At 45.5% G+C, this 22,542-nt stretch overlaps 1 protein-coding gene across 4 annotated transcripts in view; it reads left to right on the forward strand.

Annotated features, from left to right (window-relative positions):
* Nucleotides 1-22,542, forward strand: part of ARL15 (ADP ribosylation factor like GTPase 15) — a 631,237-nt gene that overhangs the window by 98,822 nt on the left and 509,873 nt on the right. The window lies entirely within an intron of this gene.

Below are 22,542 nucleotides of genomic sequence, written 5' to 3' on the forward strand. Positions count from 1 at the left end.
ACGGAGCTACAATCAATTAATGCATGGATGAGAAGATGGTGTGAGGAAGAGGGTTTTCTTTTCATAAGGAACTGGACAACATTCTGGGGAAAGAACAAGCTTTTCAAGAAGGATGGTCTACACCTGAGCAAGGCGGGAACTAGACAACTAGCAAATAACGTCAGAAGAGCGATAGAACAAGCTTTAAACTAAGTAGAAGGGGAAAGCCGACAGTCGACCTGGTATCGACGGTTCGGGAAACAGTATCCAGTGAAGGTACTGAGGGGGAAGATTGCGGGGAAGACACAAGTGGCAAGCAACTGACTATGAACATTCAAGGGAGTCAGACGAAGCGAGAGGGGGACAGGATGAACATACTACAAGGGGAAGTCAAAATGGGACTGGATAATGAGAAGGAACAAGAGGAGGACAATAGGAACACGACAAAAGGGGAATTCGATAGGAATCTACCACAAAGAGAAGACATAAGAGGCAATACTCAGGAGTTGACAGGTCAGGAAGGGGACAGAATGAAGAATGGAATGCAAGGGAAAATAGCGAGGAAGGGAAAATGCCAGGACTTGAACTGCATGTATACTAATGCAAGGAGCCTGAAGAACAAAATGGGGGAACTAGAAGTCATGGCCAATAACGAGAGACTAGACATCATAGGGATCACGGAAACTTAGTGGAACGAGGAAAACAAATGGGACATAGTACTGCCAGGATACAAACTCTACCGAAAAGACAGGACTTACCAGAAAGGAGGAGGAATAGCACTATACATAAGGGACACCATTCACTCATCCACTCTGGACACAGCAGGAACAAATGCCCAACTGGAGTCATTGTGGGTCAAAGTACCAGGAAGCAACGGATCCGAGATAAAGATGGGACTGTTCTACCGTCCACCTGGGCAAACCGAAGCCGAGGATACAGAAATGATAGCCGAGCTGAGAAGGGAATGCAAAAACCCAAACACCATAGTTATGGGAGATTTCAACTACCCTGGGATAGACTGGTGTCTTGGAAATTCAAAATGTGCAAGGGAAACGGAGTTCCTGGAAGCTGTTCAGGACAGCTTCATGGAACAACTTGTCGAGGCACCAACGAGAGGATCAGCGATTCTGGATCTGATCCTCAATGGGCTGAAAGGACCCGCAAAGGGAGTGGAGGTCGTGGGACCACTAGGAACCAGTGACCACAACATGATTCAGTTCAAAGTGCAAATAGGATTACCTAAGGGAAAGAGAACCAAGGCAACAACGTTTAACTTCAAGAAAGGGAACTATGATGCCATGAGACAAATGGTGAGGAAGAAGCTCAGAAACAGCTCCAAGGAAACATGGACTGTGGAGCAAGCCTGGTCCCTATTCAAGGACACAGTAAACAAGGCGCAAAACCTATATATACCAAGATTTAGGAAAGGATCCAAAAAGAATCAGACGAAGGACCCTGCATGGATAACCAGTGAAGTAAAGAAAGTGATAGGAGACAAGAAAAAATCATTTCGGAAGTGGAAAAAAGACAAAAACGAAGGAAATTGGAGAGAGCACAGGCAGTATCAAAAACAATGTCACCGAGTAGTCAGGAAAGCCAAGAAAGAGTATGAGGAGAGACTGGCCAACGAAGCAAGAAATTTCAAACCATTTTTCCGATATGTGAAAGGGAAACAGCCAGCGAGGGAGGAGGTGGGACCCCTGGATGAGGGTGACTGGAAGGGAGTGGTGAAAGAGGAAAAAGAGGTGGCCGGTAGGCTAAACGAGTTCTTCTCGTCGGTCTTTACAATAGAAGACACATCTAGTGTGCCAGAACCAGAAAAAATCTTCAGGGGAGATCATGAGGGGAAATTATCATGCATGGAGGTAAGCCTCGAAGACGTTCTCAGGCAGATAGATAGATTAAAAACTGACAAAGCTCCGGGCCCAGACGGGATCCACCCGAGAATACTGAAAGAGCTCAGAGATGAAACAGCAGAGTTACTGCGGCATATTTGCAACCTGTCCTTGAGAACAGGGGTAATCCTGGAGGACTGGAAGATAGCGAATGTTACACCGATCTTCAAGAAAGGATCGAGAGGTGACCCGGGAAACTACAGACCGGTGAGCTTAACCTCTGTTCCGGGGAAGATGGCCGAATCACTGATCAGGGAAGGTATCAATGAGCATATAGAAAAAAATAATCTGATGAGATCAAGCCAGCATGGTTTCTGTAAAGGCCGATCATGCCAGACGAATCTACTGCATTTCTTTGAAGGGATAAGTAAACAATTGGACCAAGGTGACCCCGTAAACATCGTATATCTAGATTTCCAAAAAGCCTTCGACAAGGTGCCCCACGAACGCCTACTGAAGAAACTGTGGAGTCACGGGGTGGAAGGGGACGTGACCAGATGGATCAAAAATTGGCTGGCGGACAGGAAGCAGAGGGTAGGAGTAAAGGGGCACTACTCTGACTGGATAGGGGTCACAAGTGGTGTTCCGCAGGGGTCAGTGCTGGGACCACTGTTGTTCAATATATTTATTAATGATCTAGAAACGGGGACAAAGTGCGAAGTTATCAAGTTCGCGGATGACACAAAACTCTCCAGAACGGTCAAAACTGTTGAGGAATGCAAAGACCTGCAGAGCGACCTGAACAAACTGAGTGAGTGGGCAAAAAAATGGCAGATGAGCTTCAATGTGGAGAAATGTAAGGTCTTGCACATAGGGAAGGGGAACTCCAGGTACAGCTATACGATGGGAGGGAGGGTACTCGGGGAAGGCAGCCAAGAAAAAGATCTGGGGGTATTGGTGGATAACACAATGAAGCCGGAGGCGCAATGTGCAGCGGCCTCAAAAAAAGCGAGCAGAATGCTGGGCATTATCAAAAAGGGTATCACTACCAGAACGAAGGAAGTTATCCTGCCACTGTATCGAGCAATGGTGCGCCCACATCTGGAATACTGCGTCCAATACTGGTCGCCATACCTCAAGAAGGACATGGCAATACTCGAGAGGGTCCAGAGGAGAGCAACGAGGATGATAAAGGGTATGGAGAACCTCTCATATGCCGAACGGTTAGACAGGCTGGGGGCTCTTTACCCTGGAAAAGCGGAGACTGAGAGGGGACATGATACAGACTTATAAAATCATGAAAGGCATAGAGAAGGTGGAGAGGGACAGATTCTTTAAACCAGCAGGGGCAACTAAAACAAGAGGTCACTCAGAGAAACTGAGAGGAGACAGATTCAAAACAAATGCAAGAAAGTTCTTCTTCACTCAACGGGTGGTAGACACCTGGAACGCGCTTCCCGGAGAGGTGATAAGCCAGAGTACAATTCTGAGGTTCAAAAAGGGACTGGATGACTTCCTGGAAGCGAAGGGAATAACGGGGTACAGATAGAGGTTTACCTCACAGGACACTGAGCAAATAGGATATGGACTTTTTAGGTTAGGTAGGGAACATTTTCAGGTCATGGACCTGGAGGGCCGCCGCGGGAGCGGACTGCCGGGCGCGATGGACCCCTGGTCTGACCCGGCGGAGGCAATGCTTATGTTCTTATGTTCTTATGTTCTTATGGAGTTGGCAGTGGGTACAGATAAGAGGGGCTTGCCTGATGAACGGAGATCACGGGGAGGAGATAAGTGAAGAGAGATATTGGGGGGGATTCAGAATGAATGCACTTGTAAGTCAGCAAGTGAAGTTTAAGCTGTATTCGGAAATGGATGGGGAGCCAATGAAATGAGGAGAGGGGTAATGTGAGAATAGCGGCTCTCATGGAATATGAGTCGTGCAGCAGAACTTTGAACGGATTGAAGAGGTGAGAGATGGGTGCAGTGGCATATGTGACACCAGGAGCCCATCTTGTTTTGACACCCCCCATCTATATGAAAAATATGATTTTTAGTAACAATCCACATATCGCACAACAAGTGTGTACCTAGGAAAAGGCAGCATCTTAAACACTGCAGTGAGCACTAGAACACCAACACATACATTGTAAAACTAAACAAGCCAGATCCCGCACAGTCAATTGATCCTACAGTCAATGCCAACTGAAAACTATGTTCTTTTCATACACAAAGAACAGAGATACACCCTCGCCCAATATGGAATAATCACAAACTAAAAATAGAAATATGTAGACAAAAGTTAAACTGAACTGCCAAGAAACCAGACTCTGCATACAATGCAACACCATAACACCAGAAAAGCAGTAACACATGTCCTCTAATACTGTGCAAAATATAAAGACAGTAGATGTAAATTTGAAAAAACTGATACTTAACAATCACCACTTTACAAATTAACAAATAAAAATAAAACAAATAATGAGAAATAAGAAAATACCATTTTATTGGACTAATCCCCGTAAGCTCGGTCCCCATCCCCGCAAACCACCTGATTCCATCCACACAAGCCTTGAATTGTTTTATATTGAACTTATTATAGTAAAGTATAAAAAGAAACAATATTTTGTACAATTGTCAATTTATAAATCAGCGTCTTCTCTCCACTCTCTCTCCCCATTTCCCTTCAGTGTCCTCAATCCACTCTCTCTCCATTTTCCTTCAGCGTACGCGCATAAAAACAAGCAAGTAATTTTATATCATTTTCATTCTATTCATTCATAGAAATTAAAGTCTAAATAATGCCAGTAACATAACAAAAACATGATTTTACAAAAATAATTCCCTGCACAATCAAGCCTGCAAGGATTACTATATGTCTTTCAGCAGCTCCCCTCCCTCCCCTTTAACTTTGTAGCCAAGTCAAAATGATCTACCAACAATAAAATTTAAAAAACACACAATGTTAATTATCATTTATATTTTGCGGGTTTTCAAAGAGGTCAAGGCAGATGACTTTATGCAATGTCACCTCAGTAACAACTATATAAAAATAGACAAATATACACCCTCCCTTTTTACTAAACTGCGATAGTGTTTTTTAGCGCAGGGAGCTGCGCTGAATGTCCCATGCTGCTCTCGACGCTCATAGGCTCCCTGTGCTAAAAACCGCTATTGCGGTTTAGTAAAAGGGGGCCATAATGCAAAATATAGACAGCATATATAAATTCTCAAAACGGACACATTTTGATCACTAAATTGAAAATAAAATCATTTTTCCTACCTTTGGTAATTTCATCAGTCTCTGATTGCACTTTATTCTTCTGACTGTGCATCCAATATTTCTTCCCTTCTTTCTGCCTCCTGTATGCTTCCTCTCCTCCAGACCTCATTCCCTCCCCCAACTTTTTCTTTGTTTCATCCTGCCCCCTTCTTTCTTTCTCTCTCCATGCCCCCTTTCTTTCTGTATGTCTGTTTCTCTCTCTCTCTCTCTCTCTCTCTCCGTGCCCCATTTCTTTCTTTCACCCTGCCCCTTCTTTCTCTCTCCATGCCCCCTTTCTTTCTCTATGTCTGTCTTTCTCTCTCTCTCCGTGCCCCATTTCTTTGATTCACCCTGCCCCCTTTCTTTCTTTCTTTCTCCATGACCTCCTCAATGCCACTACCATTGGGAAAAACATGCTGCTGCCACCGCCGCTGGTGAAAGGCTGCCACTGCCGCAATCGGGAACAGGCCGGCGCCGAGTTGTCCCTCCCTGCTTGTCTTCTCCGCGGGGGCCGACCAACTCTCGCCGACCGACGTCAATTCTAACGTCGGAGAGGACATTCCGGGCCAGCCAGGCAGCGATTGGCTGGCCAGAACTTCCTCTCTGACATCAGAATTGATGGCTGGCGAGAGTTGGTTGCCCCCGCGGGGAAGACAAGCAGGGAGAGCTTGGCGCCGGCTTGTTCCCAATGGCGGCAGTGGCAGCCTATTCCCCGGTAGGTGGCCAGCTGTGCACCCTCTTGGGGCGTGCACCTGGGGCGGACTGCCCCCCCGCCCCCCCACTGAATGGGTGCACGGGAGGCCTGAGAGAAGTACGTTGCAGTAGTCTAAGTGTGAGGTGTTAAGAGAGATGCCTTTTGAGCACAGGACATGGAGCTTCCTTGTAAGTAAGACTGGATTTAACCACTCTTACTTGCACAGAAAATGTTTGAGCATCTGGGCCTAAGAGGCAGAAATGAAGTTTTAAACTGTTGATTAACGTTTCAGTCTCCATTTTTTTTTTCGCAGAGTTTGTCTTTATTAAGGTAATGTGGAATGTGGTTGCCATATTAAGCTACTTGGATTGGATTAACTTGATGAAGGAGACATACCTGCTCACAAATGTGTTAAATTTAATTCAAAGAAACATATTACCATTAACTTATTTATTGATTTGTATTTGTGCAGACCTCAAAATTGTCACAAAGATCAGAGCATTTAAGAGCAATGCAATTTATCATTGTAGCACTAGAGGGAGCCTTCTACTTAATCATGACACAGAAATGAAAAAACATGCTTGTAATGTGAGTGTCTGCTTTTTGCCTTATTCATTACTCAAAGATTAACTGTCATGAAAGAAATGTGTGTTATTGCCTCCCCCCTCCCCCCAAAAAAAGCAGAATGTCCTACTTTCTACAGGGTTCTACAGATTTCTTGATTACTGCTGCTGCTTTTGATTGCTGCAACAGATTCTCCAAACACATGGTGTCCATGTCCAAGGTAAGTACCCACATTGCAAACAGTTCTTTGGGAGTCACACCAACTCGGGTAGGATACGCCTCACAGGGACTTAGCAAACACAAGATATGGAGGGCCATGTATGTCAATGCACACAGTTTAGGTAACAAAATTCTAGAATTAGAGGCTGAAATAACGAATGCCGACCTAGATGTGGTGGCAATATCTGAAACTTGGTTCACGGACTCACATGGGTGGGATATGGCTATACCGGGCTACAATCTACTTCGTCAGGACAGAGAGGGCAGGTTAGGAGGGGGGGTAGCTCTATACATTAAAGAGGACATCAAAACCACCAGGATCACAGATGTCAAGTACACCGGGGAGTCCCTCTGGGTAAACCTGGCAAGAGGCAGAGAAAAATGCCTGTATCTAGGTGTGGTTTACAGACCCCCAAGACAACTGGAAGACATGGACGCAGAATTAATTGAAGACATAGAGAATATCACTCTACGAGGAGAAGCTGTACTGCTAGGGGACTTCAATATGCCTGATGCAGACTGGAACTCATTTTCAGCGACAACCAGCGGTAGCAGGAGGCTCTTAACCTCCATAAAGGAAGCACGTCTCAAACAAATGGTAACGGAGCCCACTAGGGCCCAGGCGATCCTCGACCTGGTACTCACCAACGGGGAAAGCGTTTCAGAGGTCTCAGTAGGAGATACGCTAGCCTCCAGCGACCACAATATAGTATGGTTCAACCTTAGGAAAGGCTTCCCTAGATCAAACACGAAAAAAAGGTACTCAATTTCCGGGGCACAGACTTTGCACGCATGGGAAATTTCGTCCATCAGATGCTGCAGGACCAAGCGGAGACCGATGATGTAGAAGCTAAGTGGTTAACACTGAAATTAACCATACATGAAGCAACTAGCCGCTTCATAAAATCAGTAAATAAACGACAAAGAAACAATAAACCCCAATGGTTCACCGCGGAGATCTCGCACCTCATTAAGGAGAAGAAAAAAGCGTTTCTCTCCTACAAGCGCACGGAGAAAAGAGAGGCAAAAGTAGAATATAGGACCAGGTCTACAGCGGTCAAAATGGCAGGGAGGCAAAATTTCGACTGGAAGAAATTCTGGCAAAAAACATTAAAAAGGGGGACAAATCCTTCTTCAGGTATATTAGTGACAGAAAAAGGAACACAGGCGGGATAATACGCCTTAGAAGACCGGACGGAAGTTACGTGGAAGCAGATTCCGATAAAGCCGAACTACTGAATGAATACTTCTGCTCAGTCTTCACCTGTGAGGCACCGGGACACGGTCCCCAGTTGAAGGCAACACAAAGCACAGAAGACCCGTTTCAGAATTTTGAGTTCACACCAGGTGAAGTTTACAGAGAACTGGCAAGACTCAAGGTGAACAAAGCCATGGGACCAGACAATTTGCACCCAAGAATGCTCAGAGAATCGAGCGATGTCCTGGCGAAACCGTTGGCTGAGCTATTCAATCTCTCCCTAAGTAAGGGGAAAGTTCCCCTGGACTGGAAATTAGCTAATGTCGTTCCTCTACATAAAAAGGGTTGCAGGGCAGAGGCTGCGAATTATAGACCGGTGAGTCTCACATCAATAGTGTGCAAACTCATGGAAACACTAATTAAAAGCAAATTGGACACAATCTTGAATGAAGGGAATCTTCAGGATCCCAGTCAGCATGGATTCACCAAGGGTAGGTCCTGCCAATCCAATCTCATCAGCTTCTTTGACTGGGTAACAAGAAAGTTGGACTTGGGAGAGTCTTTGGACGTCGTGTACCTGGACTTCAGGAAAGCTTTTGACAGTGTCTCACACCGCAGGCTGCTAAGCAAGATGGAATCGATGGGGTTAGGAGAGACACTAACTGCATGGGTCAATGATTGGCTGAGTGGCAGACATCAGAGGGTGGTGGTTAATGGTACCCTCTCTAAAACATCGGAGGTGACCAGTGGAGTGCCGCAGGGCTCGGTCCTGGGTCCACTCCTTTTCAACATATTCATAGGGGATCTGACTCAAGGGCTTCAAGGTAAAATAACACTATTCGCCGATGACGCCAAACTATGTAATATAGTAAGTGAATGCAGTTTACAGAATTATATGGCGCAGGACCTGCTTACATTGGAAAGTTGGTCCTCAACCTGGCAGCTAGGCTTCAATGCTAAGAAATGTAAGGTCATGCACCTCGGAAGCGGAAATCCATGCAGGACGTACTTCTTGAACGGAGAAACTTTAACTAGGACTTCAGCAGAACGAGATTTAGGAGTAATCATCAGTGCAGACATGAAAACTGCCAATCAAGTGGCGAAGGCTTCATCTAAGGCAAGGCAGATATTGGGTTGTATCAATAGAAGTTTCGTCAGCCGAAAGCCTGAAGTCATAATGCCGTTGTACAGGGCCATGGTGAGACCTCATCTGGAGTACTGTGTGCAATTCTGGAGGCCACATTACAGTAAAGATGTGCGCAGAATTGAATCGGTTCAATGGACGGCCACCAGGTTGATCTCGGGGCTCAAGGGTCTCTCGTACGAAGAGAGACTGAACAAATTGCAGCTCTACACTCTTGAGGAACGTAGGAAGAGGGGAGACATGATCGAAACATTTAAGTACCTCACGGGACGTGTCGAAGTGGAAGATGATATTTTCTTTCTCAAGGGACCCTCGGTCACAAGAGGGCACCCGCTCAAACTCAGGGGCGGAAAATTTCATGGCGACACCAGAAAGTATTTCTTCACAGAGAGAGTGGTTGATCATTGGAACAAGCTTCCAGTGCAGGTGATCGAGGCAGACAGCGTGCCAGACTTTAAGAATAAATGGGATACCCATGTGGGATCCCTACGAAGGTCAAGATAAGGAAATTGGGTCATTAGGGCATAGACAGGGGGTGGGTAAGCAGAGTGGGCAGACTTGATGGGCTGTAGCCCTTTTCTGCCGTCATCTTCTATGTTTCTATTGGCCTTTGTGTTTTACTTGAAAAAGTACCAGTCAGGTTATTTGTTTGTGCCCCTTATCCTCCCATGTTGTCCTTACTGAAATTCCAGGTTGAGGGGTGGGAGTGGAATCCCACCCAAGGTCTGTAATAACTCTTTAAAAAATGGATCTATTAAGGTATTTCCAGTGCAATTCTAGATGAGCTATTTTTCTCTCCATGCCTGCGAGCCATATGCAAAAGGAATCAGAATTTTTTTTCTGTGTCCCTCTTATTTCACTGGGAGCTCTACTGCCACCTTTGGTTTTTCCCTTATGCACGCGAGCCAGAAGGAGTGTTTCTGTTCTGCTCTCTCTTTTTCTTATTTTATTCAGTGTTTTCCATGTTCGAAGCTTTCATCTTGATTCCAGCTCTGCCTGTGTGGAGAAGCAGCAGTTGACAGGCCAATCCCTGGTGGTATCTGTTGACCAGCCTGCACAAGTATTTATGGAGCTTGGGGCCAGCCCTGCTTTTCATCCTCACCTTCTGCTTTGCAGGGGTTCGAAAACAGGCTGTTTGGCATCTGTAGGAGGCTCAGCGCTGTCTCGCAGTTTGCTGGCTGCATTTTCACTTCCCACCGCCTTTGTCCGTGCATCTGTTGGTCTGCGGGGGTAGCGGTGTGGTTAGGCATCAGGTCTGACTGGCAGTCTGAAAATCAGCATTGGAGAGGCATTTCCAGATTGAGGCAGTGATTCTTTTTATGTCCAGCTACTGTAAAAGAGCTGAGGCAGGCTGCAGCACATTGCCAGCACAGGTCAAAGAGATTAAGGCTGTTAACAGCCTCTGAGGTGAATTGGGGGGTTTCTGAAATATAAGTTTTTGAGGGTCCCTGCATGTGCCCCTGGGTCCCCCTCCTCAAAAATCCCAAATTTGCCATTATTGCACTTTGGTTAACTGTGTGTCATCCGGTTGGCTCTGAAGAAATTAAAGAAGACTCTCCAACAATGCGACAGTAGTGGTGTATGTCAATTGACAGGGATGCACCAAGAGTGCATCTCTGTGTCTGGAAGCCTGCATGCTTTTTTCACTGAGCAGAGTGACGTCTTCAGTGCGCTGACGGCAGCTGAGCTGTCAAACCTTACTTTCCTTTCAGTATCTGAACCAATCAGTGCTCTGGCACTGATAAAGTAAGGCTACAACAGCTCAGACCTGTCTGCAAATGTGGAACAACGAGGTTAGGGAATCACTCGGCGATGATAGAGCATCGCTAGGAGTGCTCATAAGAACATAAGAATAGCCTTACTAGGTCAGACCAATGGTCCACCAAGCCCAGTAGCCTGTTCTCACGGTGACCAATCCAGGTCATTAATACCTGGCCAAAACCCAAGCAACATTCCATTTTACCGATCCAGGGGAAAGCAGTGGCTTCCCCCATGTCTTTCTCAATAACAGACTATGGACTTTTCCTCTAGGAAATTGTCCAAACCTTTCTTAAAACCAGCTACGCTATCCACTCTTATCACAACCTCTGACAATGCGTTCCAGAGCTTAACTATTCTCTGAGTGAAAATTTTATTCCTCCTATTGGTTTTAAAAATATTTCCCTGTAACTTCATCAAGCGTCTCCTAGTCCGATCTGATCCATGCAAATTAGTAAGACTCCATGCAAAATAGCCAAGCGATTGATGCACTAACATGCTTGGCTATTTAGCATCGGTTTTACCGATCGTAAAACCTGATTGCTCTAGACCTGTCGGTAGCTGTGTTACTAATTGGCCTGCCTGTTTTTTTTTTCAATGGCACAGATATTTTTAGTGTATTACACAAGCAAAATATCTGTCCCATTAAAAAAAATTAAAAAAATCCCCGATGGCACTCCCCAACAACCCCCGACAAACGTGGTGCCCCCCTGAACCTAAAACAAATGGCAGGAGGGATGTCCACTCCCTCCTGCCACAATGGACCTTCCCCTCCCCCTTGAAAAAAAAAGGCAGGAAGGATGCCCTCTCCCTCCTGCTATGAAGGAACTCCTTCCCCCTACCCAAAAAAAGGCACACCCTCCTGCCACTGAAGGCCGCCTACCCCATACCTCTTAAAAATTGGGAACAGGAGGTACTGAGAACACCTTCTGCTCCTCCCTCCAACTACAAATTAGGGCCTTAGGCCCCTCCCTGGTGCATCATGTGATGCACAGTGAGCGGCCTAAGGCTTTGATTGGCTCAGACGCCACAGGCCCCTCCTTTGGGAGGGACATGAGGTATCTGAGCCAATCAGGGTCTTCCTTTGGCTCCTTCCTTAAGCTCCTTCCTATCAGGGATTTCCTTAGGAAGGAACCCAATAATGTCCCTGATTGGCTCAGATGCCTCAGGCCCCTCAGCCAATTAGGTCGTTAGACCCTTCCCAGTGCATCACATGATGCACCAGGGAGGGGCCTAATGCCCTGTGTCAGAGGGAGGAGGAGCAGGAGGTGTTCTCAGTACCTCCTGCTCTCAACTTATAAGAAGTATGGGACAGGGGGCCTGAAGGGGGATGGGGGCCTGCAGTGGCAGGAGGGAGTGGGCATCCCTCATGCTTTTTTTTCATGGGGGGAGAGGGGAGGAATCTTTCGTGACAGGAGGAAGTGGGCTTCCCCCCTGCTATTTTGCCACCGGACAGGAGGTGGATGGTGTCTCTGGGTGCTGAACCAAGTTGGGAGGGCATTGCGTGGGGGGCTCTTTTTTAAAAAAAATGGGACAGGTTGTGTTTAACACCCACATAATATCTGTGCCATTAAAAAACAAAACCAGAAGCCCTAACAGCAGTGACTGGAGGCTGCTTTTCTTGTCACTGTTGTTAGGGCTTTGCACATGCATCAATTGCTCACTGAGTGATTGAATTGGTCGCGTTTGCATGCAAATGATTTGCATCTCTGTGCAAATTGTTTGTATGCAAACTTGTCAGTGAATCAATCGCTGTTGGGAATCAGCCAGCGAATCGACCAACAGCGATCTAGTCTGTAATACCGACTGACTTTTGTGCATCAAGATCTTATTCGGATGATCATAATGATTGCCTGTCTAGATAGGGCATTAATAATCGAGAAGAAAATGATAGTAGACCTGACTTTGGGGCTCATTTTCAAAAGAAAATAGCATCCAAAAAAATGGCATAAAGTGGCATTGGAACATTTTGTTTGCTAAAATTTCCAAATTGATATTTTTGAAACCCATTTTTTAGATAGTTTTCTATGCTATTCATCTGAAGCACTTTAAATCTCAAGGGGGAATTTTATGGGTGAGATTAGATGGATTTAAGATTTGGATATCTTTCTGCAGTAATGGAACATTGCAGAAAACGTCCACGGTAAAACTTGGACGTTTGAGGCTAGACTTGTTTCGGTAAGGAAAAAGTGCTTAAAGGTGGCCAAACTGACCAGATGACCACTAAAGGCATGAAGATTTGGTCCTTCCTTACTCCCCCAGTGGTCTTGACTCCCTCCCAAAAAATATGTGGGAGCGTGTGATATAGTGGTTAAAGCTATAGCCTCAGCAACCCAAGGTTGTGAGTTCAAACCCACTCTGCTCCTTGTGACTCTGGGCAAGTCACTTAATCCCCGCTGTGCCCCAAGTACATTAGATAGATTATGAGCCCGCTGGGACAGACAGGGAAAAATGCTTGAATACCTGAATAAATTAATGTAAACTGTTCTGAACTCCCTTGGAAAAATGGTATAGAAAAATTGAATTAAAAAAAAAAAGTTCCACTATTCTTGTGAGAGCCTTAGTTGCTAAATATATATTTAACTTTAATGTACATTAACATGTTAATTAATGAGGCCCCTATTTAGCAAAGATAAGAACATAAGAATTGCCATACTGGGATAGACCGAAGGTCCATCAAGCCCAGTACCCTGTTTCCAACAGTGACCAACCCAGGTCCCAAGTACCTAGCTAGATCCTACGAGATTTTATGCTGCTTATCCTGGAATAAGCAGTGGATTTCCCCAAGCCATCTCAATAATGGCCTATCGACTTCTCTTTAAGGAAATTATCGAAGCCTTTTTTAAACCCCGCTAAGCTAATTGATTTCACCACATTCTCCAACAATGAATTCCAGAGTTTAATTGCACGTTGTGTGAAGAAATATATAATCTGAATTATGTTTTTTTAACACATGTGCATATAGACTTTATATACATTAAGACCCCTATTAATAATTTTTCCCATAGCCAAACATAGGAGAAAACCTTTAGTATGAAGTGCTGACTTTGAGTGAAATTGAAAAGTGCAATTTTTGGAGTACTAGTACTTAAAATGTGAGAACTTTATGCAAATGCTACATTTGGCCACTTCAGAATGATTTTACTTGATGAAGAAAATTCCTTGAGGCAATTTAAGACATTTTCTGCTTTTATGGGTAACTTTGAAGTGGCTTTAAGTGACTATGAAGGCTTCTTTGGTCTTCAACTTTTCTTGGCTGTATTCCTCTTTTTTATGTGATAAAAATATGACAATGGTTTTTCTGTATACAATTCTTTTTATCTCCCTTGGTGACTAATATAAAGAGCGAACTAGTTAATATGACACAACTCCACAAAAATTAGAACAGCCTCTGCTTTACAGAACACTCTTGTAAAACAGAAGCAACAGTGGCAATTTACTTCTTTCTTTAAGCATGGGTAAAGTTTGCAAATGGCAGCAATACAATTTTCTTGTCTTCTCATACTTGATCTTTGTGTGCTGTGACAGATAACTTCAGGTTCTTCAAGGACAAGCAGGCATACAAGGGGCGTTCAATAATTTATCTACCTCAGTAAGAAAGAAAAGTTTTTAAAAAAACTTTTTATTTTATTTTTCAATATAGTCCCCCGATAGCTCCATAAACTTCATCCACTTTTACTGCAATGACATTAACCCCTTTGAAAAGAATTCTTCTGTTTGACCTTAAAACCAGGACGTCACAGCTTCCTTGGCGTCTTCATCATTTGAAAACTACTGTCCATGGAGAGATTTCTTCAAAACTCGGAACAGGAAGTCCAAGGAAGCCAGTTCAGGACTGTAGGGTAGATGGTTCAGCTGCTGAAATCCACATTCTTGGATGGCAGCCTGTGATTGTTGTGACATGTGCACCGGCGTATTGTCGTGAAGAAGCAGCACGCCTGCTTTAAGTGTTCCTCATCTTTTCTCCTTGATTGACTCTCCCAAAGCGATCATTATGTTAGTGTGACTCTCCCCGGTTATGGTTGTCTTCTGTGGCATGAACTCCAAAAGCAAACTCCTTCATCATCCCTGCAGATTTTTCTGTCTTGAATTTTTTTCAGGTGGGGGTGACTTGTGCTTCCACTGCATTGACTCCATTTTGGACTTAGGATCTCTGTGATAGACTCAAGTCTCATCTCCAGTCACTAAACAATGATAAAAATTCACTTGGCCTTCACGGAGCATCTCCAAGTTCTCCTGACAGCACTGCAGCCTTCTTGGGACCCATCTTGCACTAACCTTAGAAATGCCCAACTTTTCATGAATTATTTTCCAGACTGTACCTGTAGAGATGCCCATTTCTTGAGCTATTTGGGAAACCGTAATTTGTCTATCTGGCAAAATTAAATCCTCAACTTTCTTGCACATTTCTGTGGAAGTTTCTTCTACGGGTCGTCCAGAGTGAGGGTCATCTTCAGTGGACTCTCTACCCCACTTAAATTGCTTGTTCCAAAATTTTACTTTGTAGGATGATGGGACAGCCTCACCATAAACTGCAGTCATGCGGTCATGGATGCCCTTTGTCTTTTTCCTTTCTTTTGTGAGAAATTTTATCACTGAATGATGCTCCAAATTTAGCAGTTTCTTACTTAATTTGTTTGAAGACTCTGACATGACTTGGAATGTTAGACTTGAATCTCGGGAATATTTTCATGGGACAGCTATAACTTATGCTCCTAATTTTGTCTCAGGAGAACTAGAAACTGTATTTAGGATCTGGGCAGGAAAGGGCTTGCAAACTTTGGCTCAATTGCTCTTTGAGGGGGAGTTGGCATCCTTCTCTTATTTGGAAACTGAGTATGGCCGGGTTGCTTGAGATCTCTTTAATTATAGGCAGTTAACAGCTTTTTTTTGTAAGAGAGTTCTACCTGACTTAAGCCAGCCGCCCACACTGTTCTTCAGAGCTGTGGGCGGGGGACTATCACCTTGTTCTAAAATGCTTTATTACAATCTATTCCTATTTCTCCTTACTATAAAGTCCTTGGCAAAACATATTAAACTAAATTATGGGAACGTCAGCTTGATTTTCTATTACGAGTATCTGTTGCCAGTAATATGGTAGAAAATGGCTAGAAGATGTTATATCAATAGTATTACACCCCTGTACATTTGAAAACCTTATTTGGTAGGAGTATAGATCTCTGTTGGAGGGCCTGTGGGAATCAAGGTACATTTTTACACATTTGGTGGCTATGCCCCAAGGCCCAAATATACTGAGACTGGGTGATGGGTTCTATTTCAGAGTTTTTGGGCTTTCTAGTCCGTAAGACCATTGAATGCTGTTTACTAAATGTGGATAGCTCTGGTGGCGACAGCAGTTTGCTTATCGCTGGCCGCTGCATGGAAGAAAGCTGATATTCCACCATTAGAAGCAGTACTGAATAAACCCCTTCTTTTACAAAACCGAGAAAGCGGTTTTTAGTGCCAACTGGTGTGCTGAATGCTTTGCACTGCTCCCAACACTCATAAAATTCCTATGAGCATCGAGAGCAGCGCAGAGCATTTATCGCGTCGGCCTGAACTAAAACCCGCTTTTGTAGTTTTGTAAAAGGGAGGGAAGCTAAATATGTGTATTTGATGTCTAAATTGACTGTTCTGCGTAGTAGACTTGCACATTTTAATAAAATGTGGTCTAATTATGTCTCTTGGCAAGAGGCTGCAGATCAACAGGCCTTCTGATATCCTTATTTCTGTAATTAATGTGCTAATTTTTTTTTTTTTTTAGATGTTTGTCACTTAAATCCTCATACCTGAAAGAGAGTATTTTCTGTGTGTGTGTGTCTGGTGGTGGTGGCGTGTTGGACGTTTTGGTTGGTATTATAGGGAGGAGTTGTTGAGGGGGAGTTTGAAGGGAGACTTTAAGCCAGGGATCTGAAAGTTCCTCCTTGGGGGCCGCAATCCAGTCGGGTTTTCAGGATTTCCCCAATGAATATGCATTGAAAACAGTGCATGCGCATAGATCTCATGCATATTCATTGCAGAAATCCTGAAAACCCGACTGGATTACGGCCCTCAAGGAGGGACTTTGAGACCCCTGCTTTAAACCATATACTAAAGAGTGACAGTATGTGATTATTTATTTATTTAAAACATTTCTCAACTTCCTATTCCTAGGCGACTTTATAAATAGTAACATACATAAAATAAAACAAACAAGATTTGTACAAACATCAAAGATTACAGATCATTCAAAGACAGTTAATTCACAGCTCTCCATAATATCTTAATCCAAAAACCAGAATAAGTCGGAATCATCATTCATTGGAATGCTTCTATAAAAAGTGTAGTCGAGCATTTTTCTTAAACTTCTGAATATCAGAAAGAGCTCTTTGCAGTCCAGTTAATTTGTTCCACAGAGTTACTCCTATGATGGAAATAGCAGAAGATCTCGTATTCTCATAGTGCACTTTTGCGAAGTCCATCAACGACAATCCCTTAGACTGCAAAGTTCTAAGCAGTTGATAGATTGCCATAGCCTGCGATAAATACTAGGGAATCCCATGGTAAATGACTTTGAACACCAGTACTAATGTCTTGAAAATAATACATAAGCTTATCCCAGGACAAGCAGGCAGCATATTCTTGACTGATGGGTGACGGCACCGATGGAGCCCCGGTACGGACAATTTTAGAGTGATTGCACTCTAAGAACTTAGAAAGTTCTAGTTAGGCTGCACCGCGTGTGCGCGAGTGCCTTCCCGCCCGATGAAGGCGCGCGGTCCCCAGTTTCTTAGTTTCCGCGAAGCTAAGAAGACGCGTGTTTCCAACGGCTGTTGGAAATTTTTTTCATTGATACTCGCCTTCCTGCTCGCGCGTTATTTTTCTTCGAGAATTGTTCTCTTTCTTATTTTATTTCGTTTGTGTTAAAAAAAAAAAAAAAAAATCAATTTTTTTCAATTTTTTTCGGTCAAGTTTTTCAAATTTTATTAGGATTTTATATACCGCCTATCAAGGTTATCTAAGCGGTTTTTACAATCAGGTACTCAAGCATTTTCCCTATCTGTCCCGGTGGACTCACAATCTATCTAACGTACCTGGGGCTATGGAGGACTGAGTGACCTGCCCAGGGTCACAAGGAGCAGCGCGGGGTTTGAACCCACAACCCCAGGGTGCTGAGGCTGTAGCTCCAACCACTGCGCCACACACTCCGCCCCGGCGGGGCCTGTTGGCACCATCGAAGCCTCAGGCTTTGATTTTGCTACGGCCTTTTTTCCCTTCATGCCCCCTTCACCGGGTTTTAAAAAGTGTCAGCGGTGTGCGCGCCCTATATCATTATCCGACCCGCACAAGTGGTGCCTGCAGTGTCTGGGTCCGGACCATAGGGCAGAAACGTGCACCCGCTGTAGTTCTCTTCAAAAGAGAACTTTAAAAAATCGTCAAATACAGCAGCGGATCCTTTTCAGTACCGCTATGGAAGTTCCACCGGTATCGACTCCTGCAACTTCCTCCAAGTCGACACCGGTAGTGTCGGCACCGCAAGATCCATCGCCGGTGTCGCACCCGTAGGTAAGCCGGCTAAGAAGCCTTCCCCTACTGTTCTCGGGCCGCCAGTCGAGCATGCAGTGAGCCAAGTCCTGCAGACTGCGTGCCGGCCCCGTAAGCGCTCCACTCCCATTGAAGTTACTGCCTCTTCATCGGCATCGACTTCGCCTGAGCATCGAGCTGCACCGCAGGTACCGAGCAAGAAAAAAGCGGTACCGGTGCCATTGGGACCGACTCTGGATGAGCGTATTGCCTCCATCCTACAGGTCCAACTTAAGGAGCAACTGCAACAATTGCTCCCGGCTCTGCTGACTCCGAACCTTCCTGTGTCGGTACCTACTGAGCCTTCGGTGCCGATTGTCGACCAGCCTCTTTTATCGGCATCGACGTTATCAGCACCGCAAAAATCTATATTTATGCCTGTTCTGTCGGCAGAGCCGAAGTCTCTTCGGCGTACTGCTTACTCGGCTTCTGATCCGGTACCGTTCTCTGACACCCGTACCGCTGTACAGGTACGGTATCAACACGTTCAGGGAAATCGGTACGCAAGACCAAGCATACCGAATCCTCCACTCCCCTTTCTCAGGGCCGTCTTCAATCGGTACGGGACCCTGACTTGTGGGATGACTCTGACGATCCCCTCGGTACCGAGGAAGATTATTCGTCTGATGAGGATGATCCATCGGTGCAGAATCCTGCTAGTAAGCCAGAGCACTCCTCCTTCACCAAGTTCCTAAAGGAGATGTCAGACACCCTTTCAATCCCTCTAGAGTCTGACTCTAAACAATCCAAGGCATTTCTCGATGCTTTGGATTTTGACCAACCTCCCAAAGAGTTTTTGAAGTTACCCCTCCATGACATCTTGAGGGAAACTTTTTACAAGAATTTGGAAACTCTTCTAACTATTCCAGGAGCCCCTAGGAAACTGGAATCACTTTATAAAGTGATTCCTATTCCAGGGTTTGACAAACACCAACTTCCCCATGAGTCTCTGCTGGTGGAGTCGACCCTGAAGAAATCTACGGGAGCTAGTGTATATGCCTCTGTCCCTCCTGGCAGAGAGGGCAAGGCCATGGATAAATTTGGGAAACGTCTTTACCAAAATGCGATGTTGGCCAACCGTTCAGGTAATTACGCGTTTCACTTCTTTTTTTACCTGAAACATCTCATCCAACAGGTGGCCTCTTTTCAAAAGTATATTCCGGACCGAAAACTTCCTGCATTTCAACAATGCACCTCCAGCCTTTTGCAACTCAGGAAGTTTATGGTCCGTTCAATTTATGATACTTTTGAACTGACATCACGGGCCACTGCTATGTCTGTAGCGATGAGACGATTGGCATGGCTTCGAGTCTCAGACCTGGATGTGAACCACCAGGACCGGCTTGCCAATGCGCCCTGCCTAGGGGATGAGCTGTTTGGGGAGTCCATGGATACCACCACGCAAAAGCTTTCTGCCCATGAGACACGGTGGGACATCTTGTTGAAAAATAAGAAGAAGCCTCCTCCTCCTCGTCCATCGTATCAGAGGAGGTTTTTCTGCTCGGCCGGTTCAGCCTCATCCTCCTCAACCTCGGAGGCAATGCCAACAGCACCAACAGGCTCGTCAGCAACAGCCGCCTACCGTAAAGCCTGCCCCTCAAACTAAGCCGACGCAGCCCTTTTGACTCCCTTCTCCAGGGCATTGCCAGTCTTCCTCCCTCCTGTCCTCTTCCACAGCCCATAGGAGGTCGACTTCACGTTTTTCACTCTTGATGGGAAGTAATCACCACTGACCAGTGGGTGCTCTCGATCATAGCCCACGGCTACTCCCTCAACTTCCAGACTCCTCCGCCGTTAGGCCTACCAAAAGAGTCTGCTTCCATCAAATCTCAGTCCCTCCTTCTCGCTCAAGAGGTTCAATCCCTCCTTCTTCTCAATGCCATTGAAGAAGTTCCTCAAGATCAGCGAGGCCAGGGATTTTACTCCCGGTACTTTCTAGTACCCAAAAAGACCGGAGACCTCAGACCAATATTAGATCTCAGAGATCTCAACAAATGTTTGGTCAAGGAGAAGTTCAAAATGCTATCTCTTGCCACCCTATACCCTCTTCTCTCTCAGGGCGACTGGCTATGCTCCCTCGATCTCAAGGAGGCGTACACACACATTCCTATCCATCTGACGTCCAGGCAATATCTATGCTTTCTCATCAACCAACATCATTATCGGTACAAGGTGTTACCCTTCGGCCTGGCCTCCTCTCCCAGGGTGTTCACCAAATGTCTGATTGTGGTTACGGCCTATCTCCGCTCTCACAACTTTCAAGTCTTCCCTTATCTGGACGACTGGCTGATCAAGGCTCATTCTCCTCAGGCTGTTCAGCTTGCCACCAATCAGACCATTCACTTCCTTCGACTGTTGGGGTTCGAAATCAATCTACCCAAGTCGCACCTCATTCCAACTCAGCGACTTCAATTCATTGGAGCCATTCTGGACACTATTCGGCTGAGGGCGTTTCTTCCACCAAACCGCCTTCACACCATCCTTTATCTCTGTCAGCAGGTGTTTCAGCAAACTTCCATCTCTGCAAATCACATGATGGTGCTCTTGAGACACATGGCCTCCACAGTACATGTCACACCCTTCGCACGTCTCCACCTGCGTACTCCTCAATGGACCTTAGCGACCCAGTGGTCCCAAGCGACGGATCCTTGTTCACAACACATATCTGTGACCTCGTCTCTTCGACAGTCGCTTCTTTGGTGGTTGACATCTTCAAATCTATCCAGAGGTCTGCTGTTCCATCTACCTCCTCATCAACTAGTCATCACCACGGATTCCTCCCCCTATGCCTGGGGAGCTCACTTGAACGAGTTCCAAACTCAGGGGTTTTGGACTACCCAGGAAAAGAAACACCACATCAATTTCCTGGAACTCCGAGCGATTCTTTATGCCCTCAAGGCATTTCAACATCTTCTCTTTCCTCAAGTACTACTCATTTGCACAGACAATCAAGTTGCAATGTACTACATCAACAAACAGGGAGGGACGGGCTCCCGCCTGTTGTGTCAGGAAGCCCAAAGGATTTGGTCTTGGGCGACAGCTCGTCACTTATTCCTGAAGGCTGTCTATATTCAAGGGGAACAGAATTCCTTAGCAGACAATCTCAGCAGAATTCTTCAACCTCACGAATGGTCTCTCGATCCCACGACTCTTCAGTCCATTTTTGCTCAATGGGGCACTCCTCAAGTGGACCTTTTTGCAGCTCCCCACAACCATCAGCTGCCCCTGTTTTGCTCTAGACTCTACTCTCCTCTCCTCACCGTCTGGCGCCCGATGCATTTCTCCTGGATTGGACCAGTCTCTTCCTATATGCATTTCCCCCTTTACCGCTCATGCTGCGGACATTGTTCAAGCTCAAGAGGGAACGGGCCACCATGATTCTCATCGCTCCACGGTGGCCCAGGCAACATTGGTTCTCCCTTCTACTTCAACTCAGTTCCAGGGAACCCATACCTCTTCCACTGTTTCCTTCTCTGCTTACTCAGCATCAACAGTCCCTTCTGCATCCCAACCTGCAGTCTCTGCACCTGACAGCTTGGTTTCTCTCGGGCTGACTTCGGCTCATTCACTCCTTTCTCAGCCTGTCCGTTCTATCATTGATACTTCCAGGAAACCGGCCACTCTTCAGTGTTATCAACAGAAGTGGTCTCGGTTTTCTTTCTGGTGCCAATTACATCACCATAATCCCATGTCTCTAGCAGTGGGACTGGTGTTGGACTATCTTCTTTCCTTGTCTGACTCTGGCCTTAAATCTACTTCTATCAGAGTTCATCTTAGTGCAATTGCTGCTTTTCATGAGCCGGTCCATGGAAAACCCCTCTCGGCTCATCCTTTGGTTTCTAGGTTCATGAGGGGCCTTTTCAATGTGAAACCACCTCTTAGGCCCCCTCCTGTAGTCTGGGATCTCACTGTGGTTCTTTCTGCTTTAATGAAGCCTCCTTTCGAACCTTTGGCCACAGCGCATTTCAAATTTCTTACTTGGAAAGTGGTCTTCCTTATAGCTCTCACTTCTGCCAGGAAGGTCAGTGAGCTGCATGCACTAGTGGCCGATCCACCTTTCACTGTTTTTCACCATGATAAGGTGGTCCTCCGTACACATCCAAAATTTCTCCCTAAGGTTGTGTCTGACTTTCATCTTAATCAATCCATTGTCCTACCTGTATTTTTTCCGAAGCCTCATTCTAATCCAGGTGAACAGGCTTTGCATACCTTGGACTGTAAACGTGCTCTGGCTTACTATCTTGAACGCACCAAACCTCACAGATCATCTCCTCAACTGTTTTTGTCCTTTGATCCTAACAAGTTGGGTCATCCTGTATCTAAACGCAC

The sequence above is a fragment of the Geotrypetes seraphini genome, chromosome 1 (assembly GCF_902459505.1).
Source record: "Geotrypetes seraphini chromosome 1, aGeoSer1.1, whole genome shotgun sequence".
Lineage (NCBI taxonomy): Eukaryota > Metazoa > Chordata > Amphibia > Gymnophiona > Dermophiidae > Geotrypetes > Geotrypetes seraphini.